At 35.4% G+C, this 8,433-nt stretch overlaps 1 non-coding gene across 1 annotated transcript; it reads right to left on the bottom strand.

Annotated features, from left to right (window-relative positions):
• Positions 1-205: 205 nt before the first annotated feature.
• LOC125935944 (U6 spliceosomal RNA) lies at positions 206-312 on the bottom strand. Its single transcript, XR_007461904.1, has one exon. It is a non-coding gene; the product is annotated as a U6 spliceosomal RNA (small nuclear RNA).
• Positions 313-8,433: the final 8,121 nt, after the last annotated feature.

Raw genomic sequence — 8,433 nt, 5'->3', positions numbered from 1 at the left:
CATTCTTCAACTCTGAATCATGTCATTTTAGGTGAACACAATAAAATCTAGAGAAGAAAATTATAATCACACTATAAACACTATTTTATAACCTGTTTTTTTAAATGGAAAAACACATTGTGAAAATTTTTAATGGATTTAAAATTCATTAAATACTTAAGTGGATTTAAGTATTATTTAATAGCATTATCTTTGTTTTCTTTTTTTTTATATGGAACGCTTCACGAATTTGCGTGTCATCCTTGTGCAGGGGCCATGCTAATCTTCTCTGTATCGTTCCAGTTTTAGTATATGTGCTGCTGAAGTGAGCACTAATAGCATTGTCTTTAAAGATGAATGATTGGTTGGTTGTATCCTATATATTTAGTTTATTAGCTTACATATCGAAACAAGATAGTGGCAAACTCAACCATAGCCTTAGTTGAAAGAGCAACTGCTGAAAAAGTAATTTGTGCTAATGGCTCTAAACTGGTATCATTTGTTTCTATATTACCAGAAACTGGTACAAAGCCTGGTATATAGTAGGCATGCAGTAAATGTTTAATTTAATTTTTGCACACATTTTTATTATTAAATATGGGTTCTAAGTAAAAGAAACTCTCAGTGTTTAGTCTCATTCTTTTGTTTGTTTTACTTACAGATGATTTATGAATAGAGTTTGATATTGCAGTTCATTACCATGGTAACAATCATAATATCACAAACTCCAGACTTTTTAAATGACACTTAATAAGTGGGAAAAGGGATGAATAAGTGTTTCATTTGTATAGTGACATCATGATGGCTAGCAGTGATAGAAAAAGAAATAACATAGGTATTCAGATAAAAATTTTTAAGTTTGACTACTTTTTGAGCCATGGGAGAGTTTTTTGAAGTTATTGGATTTCAGAGATGGATATATTTGGCTTATCTATAATTTATAAAACATTATCAATAAAAAAGTTACAGGATTTATAGGATTTAGAATCAAGAGAGCTGGATTTTAGGTTCTCCTCTGTGAGGAGTTAATGCCATCATATAATATTTCTGAGTTTTAATTTATAAAGTGTGGACAATATTCCACTGACAACAGCACAGGGTTGCATCAGCAGTACCAAATGAAGTTATACATGTGAACACATATTTTAAAGCATGATGCAAATTACAGATATAAGATGTTACTGTCCTTCATATGGAAGCTGATTTACCGTGATTTTCTATGACCTAAACATGATGGAGAGTGGATCCTTGGTTTGCAATATGTGTCACTCCGTCTCAGAATGGGGTTTCTTTTTGGGATATGAAAATGTTTTAAATTTGATTCTGGCGATCATTGTGTAGCTTTGTGAATATAATAAAAACCACCAAATCTTAACACTTTATTTAATTTTTTAAATTTTAATGTAGTTGACACACAATGTTACATTAGTTTCAGGAGTACAACATAGTGATTTGACAAGTTCATACATTGTTCTGTGTTCATGACAAGTATAACTATCATCTGTCCCATTACATCACTATTACAGTATCATTGACTGTATTCCTTATGCTGTGTCTTTTATTCTTGTGACTTATTCATTCCACAACTGGGGGCTTGTATTTCCTACTCCCCTTTACCCATTTTGCCCTCCCTCCCCACCCTTCTTTCCTCTGGCAGCCATAAGTTTGTTCTCTGTATTTATAGGTCTGATTCTGCTTTTTTGTTTATTCGTTTTTTTTTTCTTCTCCTCCTCCTGCCCCTCCCTCTCCCCTCCACTCCCCTTCCTCCTCCTCCTGCTGCTGCTGCTGCTTCTTCTTCTTGTTGTTCTTCTTCTTCTTCTATTCCACATATGAGTGGAATCATATGGCATTTGCCTTTCTCAGTCTGGCTTATTTCATTTAGCATAATATCCTCTAGGTCCATCTACGTTGTCTCAAATGACATGATTTCATCCTTTTTTATGTCTGTGTATAGTCCACTGTGTGTGTGTGTGGGGGGGCTGCCTTTGTATCCTGGCTATTTTGAATAATGCTGTAATAAACATAGTGGTGCATATATATTTTTAAATTAGTGTTTTTGTTTTCTTTGGGAAATACCCAGTAGTGGAATTATTGGATCATATGGTATTTCTATTTTTAGTTTTTTGAGGACCCTTCATACTCACAGTGGCTGTACCAGTTTACATTCCTACCACCAGTGTATAAGGTTCCTTTTTCTTTACATCCTTGCCAATACTTGTTATTTTTTGTCTTTTTGTAAATCACACACTTTAAGTGGATGAACTGAATGGTATATTCATTAAATTTCAGTAAAATTATTCTTTTTTAAAATCCCGTCAGTCATACCTGCCACTAAATAATTTTGACTGGGTATCTTTTCATGTGGAACTCAATAGTCTGGCCATATTAGTGGGTCTCTGTTCTTACACTTCCTCTCTACTGTCTCTCAAAAAAATCAGACCCTCTGACTTGATAAAACAGGATTCTGCTTCCTTTAACCCCTAGGGAGGCAATCTCATGTACTGGTTAGGGGCCAGGCTGCTAGAGCACATGTTCAAGTGTAAGATTTGTCACTTTCAAGCTGTTTAATGACGATGCTCTGGTTATTCTCTATGGTGAGAGTATGGAAGAGTTGTCTTATGTGCTTTCAGTGAGGCATTGTAGTACAGGACTTAGGGCATTGCCTGCCACATTTAAGAGTGGCTCTTACTGTGATGATCTGAATCTAAACTGTGGCCCTACTTGTTATATCTCCAAACTTATTAAAGTTTTCTGATAAATAAAGAGCTTACCCTTGATGACTGTATAATTTACCAGTAGAAAACATGGATAGAGACTCCAAATGAAAGCATTTTCCTTAATGATTGCCCAACTCAGATATTTATTCAAGGATTTTTTTCCCCTGATATGATTAATACCCTTAGAAGGCAGAAACAGCTATAGTCCTTTAGATACTTTTCTTTTGTGTATGTGTGATGGGAGAACATGTGTATGTTAAATAGCATTTTTGTCTTCTTGATATATGTGTGATACAATATATATCCCAGTATAGCCTTTGTGTGACCCAGTGAATGTACCTGGAACATGGTAATGTTCAATAAATACTTAAAAATAAATGGATCAGTGGGCTCAGATAATACGAGTTTATTCCAGTTTCAGTGAACTCATGCCTTGGTGCTTAATAGCAAACCTGCTATGATGTTATCACCATCACCTTGTGTTTATACATTGCATTTTGTTTTTCAAAGAACATTTACATCTTATTTTTATAATAGCATGATATGGGTAAGATATGTATGTTATGATTTCAATTATGAATGTCATAATTGCATATGCTTTTATATATGCTTTTATAATGCATCATTTTCATAAGTTGTATATTAAACTCATTTCATCCTTAGAAGAATTTTATGAGATAGATTGGACAGGTAATACAGTTATTCTTTTCAAAGGACAAAAAAAAAAATTACCACAACTTTAAGGAACTTAAATAATGATAGAATTAGACAAATTTTGGAGCTGAGCCAAGAACAGACTTAACCTTTCATTTTGTCTTGGGTTACATGCTCATCCTGATACCAACCTTTGTGGCCTGAAGGAGGCAGTGATAGATCTATCTAGCTAGCTAGCTAGCTAGTAGCTATTTATAGTTTATTTATTTTGAGAGAGAGAGAGAGAGTGAGAGCACATGCATGAGTAGGGGAGGGGCAGAGAAAGAGGGAGAGGGAGAGGGAGAGGGAGAGGGAGAGAGAGAGAGAGAGAGAGAGAGAGAGGGAGAGAGAGAATCTCAAGCAGGCTCTACATTGTCTGTGCAGAGAGGCAGTGCTTGAATTGGCCAGACCTGGCACATAGGCTCTTCTTAGAGCCTTCGAACTACATGGACTGTGAGTGAAGGAGGGAGAACTCTTCAAGTGAAAATATGATACTGTTTTCAGAAGAGGGATTGGATGCTGGGTTGGCAAAAACAATAGCTGAGCATTTTGCCATCTATCTAGCCTTTACCACATTGCTTGTGATTTGGCTTTCTGTATTTCTGTAAATACCTGTTTGTGAAATGGTCATTTCCAAGTTGTTTTATCACCTATTCCTTTCCTCTAATGCCCCTAACAAATTATACCCAGACCATACAAAACATTCTTATAGATTTGGAGCAGTCATGCTTGCTGAAGCCCTATTTTAGTTGAAGAATTTTATTTTAATATCTTTGGAAAATTTAAATTTCACAATCAGGAAACATTGCCTTTAAGTAAGAGAAAAAAGAAAAAACAAACAAAAAACCACGTGTAAGAACAAATGGATAATTTTTTTAGAAGTAAATAAACTAGAAGTACAATGACTTTGAGAAGTAAAGAAAATTTGAAGTCTTTTTCAGAGGGTTAAAAATTTTAAAAAAGAGCTAAAAGTTTGAAAATAATATATATAATAGTGAATTGAATAATCAACAAAATAGCAGAAATTATTGAATATATGGGACTTATAAAAGTCACACATATATGTTTAAATATCATTAGGACTGGAAAAAATGTTGCTATAATGTAAATGCTTATGTATATGCAAGAAACTGTATTATGGTGTAAACACTTAAGCCACACAGCAGTTACTTTATATGAAATAACATGAAACATACTATAATCTAAACAACTTTTGCATGTTTGCTCTTTATTATGTTTCATATTAAAATGTACACTATGTATTTTAAAACAGTGTAAGTTAAATTTATATATATATTACTTTGGATAATTTAAGAGATTTTCAAGGTACATTTTGGATATGTATATATTTTACTACATAGAAATTGACATTAGATTCTAGACATCTTGTAACCTGTAAAGAGCTGAAACTGACTTGTATTAAAATTACTTAAAAGCATTGTCTATACCCCAAGATTGTAAATTTGGAAACTCCTCAGGGGCAGAAATCTATATTAATTTTTCTATGTCTTAAATAGAAAAATACCACATTTCTTGGGGCGCCTGGGTGGCGCAGTCGGTTAAGCGTCCGACTTCAGCCAGGTCACGATCTCGCGGTCCGTGAGTTCGAGCCCCGCGTCAGGCTCTGGGCTGATGGCTCGGAGCCTGGAGCCTGTTTCCGATTCTGTGTCTCCCTCTCTCTCTGCCCCTCCCCCGTTCATGCTCTGTCTCTCTCTGTCCCAAAAATAAATAAAAAATGTTGAAAAAAAAAAAAATTTAAAAAAAAATAAAAATAAAAAAAAAAGAAAAATACCACATTTCTTAAATGCAGTATTCAAAATAATTCATAGATAGGTGTTACACCCGAGAGAAAATTTTCATATTGCAAACACTCATAGATTAAGTGAGTCCCCAGTCACTTGGTTTATCTATCAAGCTTTCATAGGTGGGTGGTGCAAATGGTTCTAATGCAACATTCATTTTCACCTGGAGCTAATGAACATGTATCTTAGGTGGCCTAACTCATTAGACACTAATACTTAAACATTATTGCAAAACTATATAGTATTTTATCTTTTTTGCACGTAAACGGCGAGTCCACTGGTTGAATGGAATCAACACACAGTAGACCAATCTCAAATATTTCTAGAACTGGGTAGTGATAGGAGCCTACTCTCTGGTGAGTATTTACACATGAAACAAAATCCACACAAGACAGTTTTCCATTTCTAGTCATTTGCCTGTATTTGGTACCATGAGAAACTTAATAATTTGAAGTTGCCATGGAGAAGAGAAAGAATAACCAGAAGGAAAGGAAAAGAGTGAATAATGGACTTGGGAAGAATCACATGGAGATGATTCTCACTAGAGAACAATGAGACATTGTGGCATTGCATTAAATTATTGCTAAGACATTTAGAATTCCAAAAATCTGCAGTCTACTGGGTGCTGTGTGAATAATAAGAAAGAAATTGGTCACATTTTGGCTAAGGGATAATTTTAGTTGATGATGCAACAAAGTCAATAGGTCATGGGAGTTCCATTATCTTCATTTAGCTGACCTCTTTTAATGAAGAGCAAAGTATTGACACAGGCCTATCAAAGATGCATAACTGATCCTTGTTTGGAGATTTTAGAGACTAGACATACTAGCTTGGTTTCTTTCTGTTTTCCCTCCTGATCCCAGAGGAGACAAGTCTGTAATTAGAGCTGCAAGAATAAATTTGGGCAGATGGTTTAAAAATCTTTTCAGGGGATTTGTTTTGATAATTCAGTGTCATCAGGGTTGGATCTCTTTCCAGACCTCTGGGCCCCAGTTATTTGTCCTGATTTCTTCCAATCTCTTAATGCTACTGACTGTGACCCCTACTCTGCTGTGCCCTGGGACTTTGTGCTTTGTATCTATAGATGTGTTTAACTAAGTTTAACAGTCTTCTAGGAATGGTCCTTATGACATTGCTTTGTTGTAGAGGGTCTCTTTTAGTCCTTCTATCCAAAAGAGCCCTGTATGAATTTCATTACTTAAGCATTGATATTGTTATATTTTTTCTAAAAAATCCTCCACAGAATCTGTGCTCAACTTTCTAATGTGTGGTACTCAGACTTTTTGCTTTTAGCACTTTAAGCTTTCTAATTATGTTATAATGGCTACAGAACTAAGATGATCGCCATTCCAACACTGTTCCAGATGGATGGGAGATCTTGAACTTATTATACATATCATGTCCTAGGTCAGGTTTTCTTTCCTTCCTGTACCACTATCATTTACTCAGAGCTCTACCCTTTCTTTCAGGGAGATATAAGGGTCCTAAACCGTTGAAAGGGAAATTATTCTATATAAGGTAGGTAGGATGGGAGTTGAGCAAGTTTTGAAAGCACATAGGCATCATTCTTGATGGACTCCCACAGAGTCCATCATCAGTGAGAAGGACAACTAAGTCAGTGCTTCAGAGCAGGTGTTATGCAGTTCTCAGTACATGCAGACTAAAATGTCTCTAAGCACCTAAAACATGATACAACCACTGACTCTCCTCCCAGCTGCTCCCTGTTTCTCACTAGTCTGTGTGATACTGTATGACACAAAGAATTGCCCAGGCAGGTTGTTTAGTGTCTACAATCCAATTCCAGTACTCCAATCATTTTCCCTGTCTCTATACTCTACCCTGTGGAATCTTTACCTAGTTTGGGAATCTGTGTATGTGTGTTGGGAAGGGGACTTGAATCTTCTAAATATTTTCTGCCCCTTTTTTGTACTGTTGATTTCCAACTTGAAAGTCAAGGATTTGTTACCTTTGTTCTCTGATTTGAAACTGCCAAGGCTAGGCGTTCAAGTGACTGAATCATAGTGGACTGACTGGAGCTCAACGGTTAACACTTCAAAATGGTAACACCTTCCTTTTTATCTTCTGGCTTTATTTTTTTCTCCAAATTTTTATTTAAATACTATTTGGTTAACATATAGTGTAATATTGATTTCAGGATTAGAATTCAGTGATTCATATAACATATAACACCCAAGGCTCATCATAACAAGTGCCCTCCTTAATACCCATCACCCATTTAGCCCATCTCCCACCCACCTCCCTCCCTCAACCCTCAGTTTGTTCTGTTGTTAAGAATCTCTTATGGTTTGCTTCCCTCTCTCTTCCCCCCACTTCCCCTACATTCATATATTTTGTTCCCTAAATTCCACATATGAATGAAATAATATGGTATTTGTCTTTCTCTTACTGACTTATTTCACTTAACATAATATACTCTAGCTCTATCCATGTCATAGCAAATGGCAAGATTTCATTATTTTTGAGAGACGAGATGTGGTATGTATATATATATATATATATATAAACACACACCACATATTCTTTATATATATAAATATATATATTCTTTTATATATATATCTATATATATCTATATATCTATATCTATATATACATACCACATATTCTTTATCCATTCTACAGTCAGTAGACACTTGGGTTCTTTCCATAGTTTGGCTGTTGTTGATAATGCTGCTATAAACATTGGGGTGCATGTACCCCTTTGACTCTATTTTTGTATCCTGTGGGTAAATACCTAGTAGTGCAATTGCTAGATCATAGGGTAGTTCTATTTGTAGCTTTTTGAGGAAACACCATACTGTTTTTCAGAATGGCTGCACCAGTTTGCATTCCCACCAACTGTGTAAGAGGGTTTTCCCCTTTCTTTGCATCCTTGCCAACATCTGTTGTTTCCTGTGTTGTTAATTTTAGCCATAATGACAGGTGTGAGGTGGTATTTCATCATGGTTTTGATTTATATTTCCCTGATGATGAGTAATGTAGAGAATCTTTTCATGTGTCTGTTAGCCATCTAGATTAGGATATCTTCTTTGGAAAAAATGTCTATTCATGTCTTCTGACCATTTCTTAACTGGATTATTTGTTTTTTGAGTGTTGAGTTTGATGTGTTCTTTTTTTCCCTGAGAGAGAGAAAGAGAGCACACAGCAAGGGAGAGGCAGAGAGAGAGAGAGAGAGAGAGAGAGAGAGAGAGAGGGAATCCTAAGCTGGCTCTGCACTGTCA

This window comes from Panthera uncia, assembly GCF_023721935.1.
Source record: "Panthera uncia isolate 11264 chromosome A1 unlocalized genomic scaffold, Puncia_PCG_1.0 HiC_scaffold_17, whole genome shotgun sequence".
Lineage (NCBI taxonomy): Eukaryota > Metazoa > Chordata > Mammalia > Carnivora > Felidae > Panthera > Panthera uncia.
This window is presented reverse-complemented; position numbering and strand designations above follow the sequence as displayed.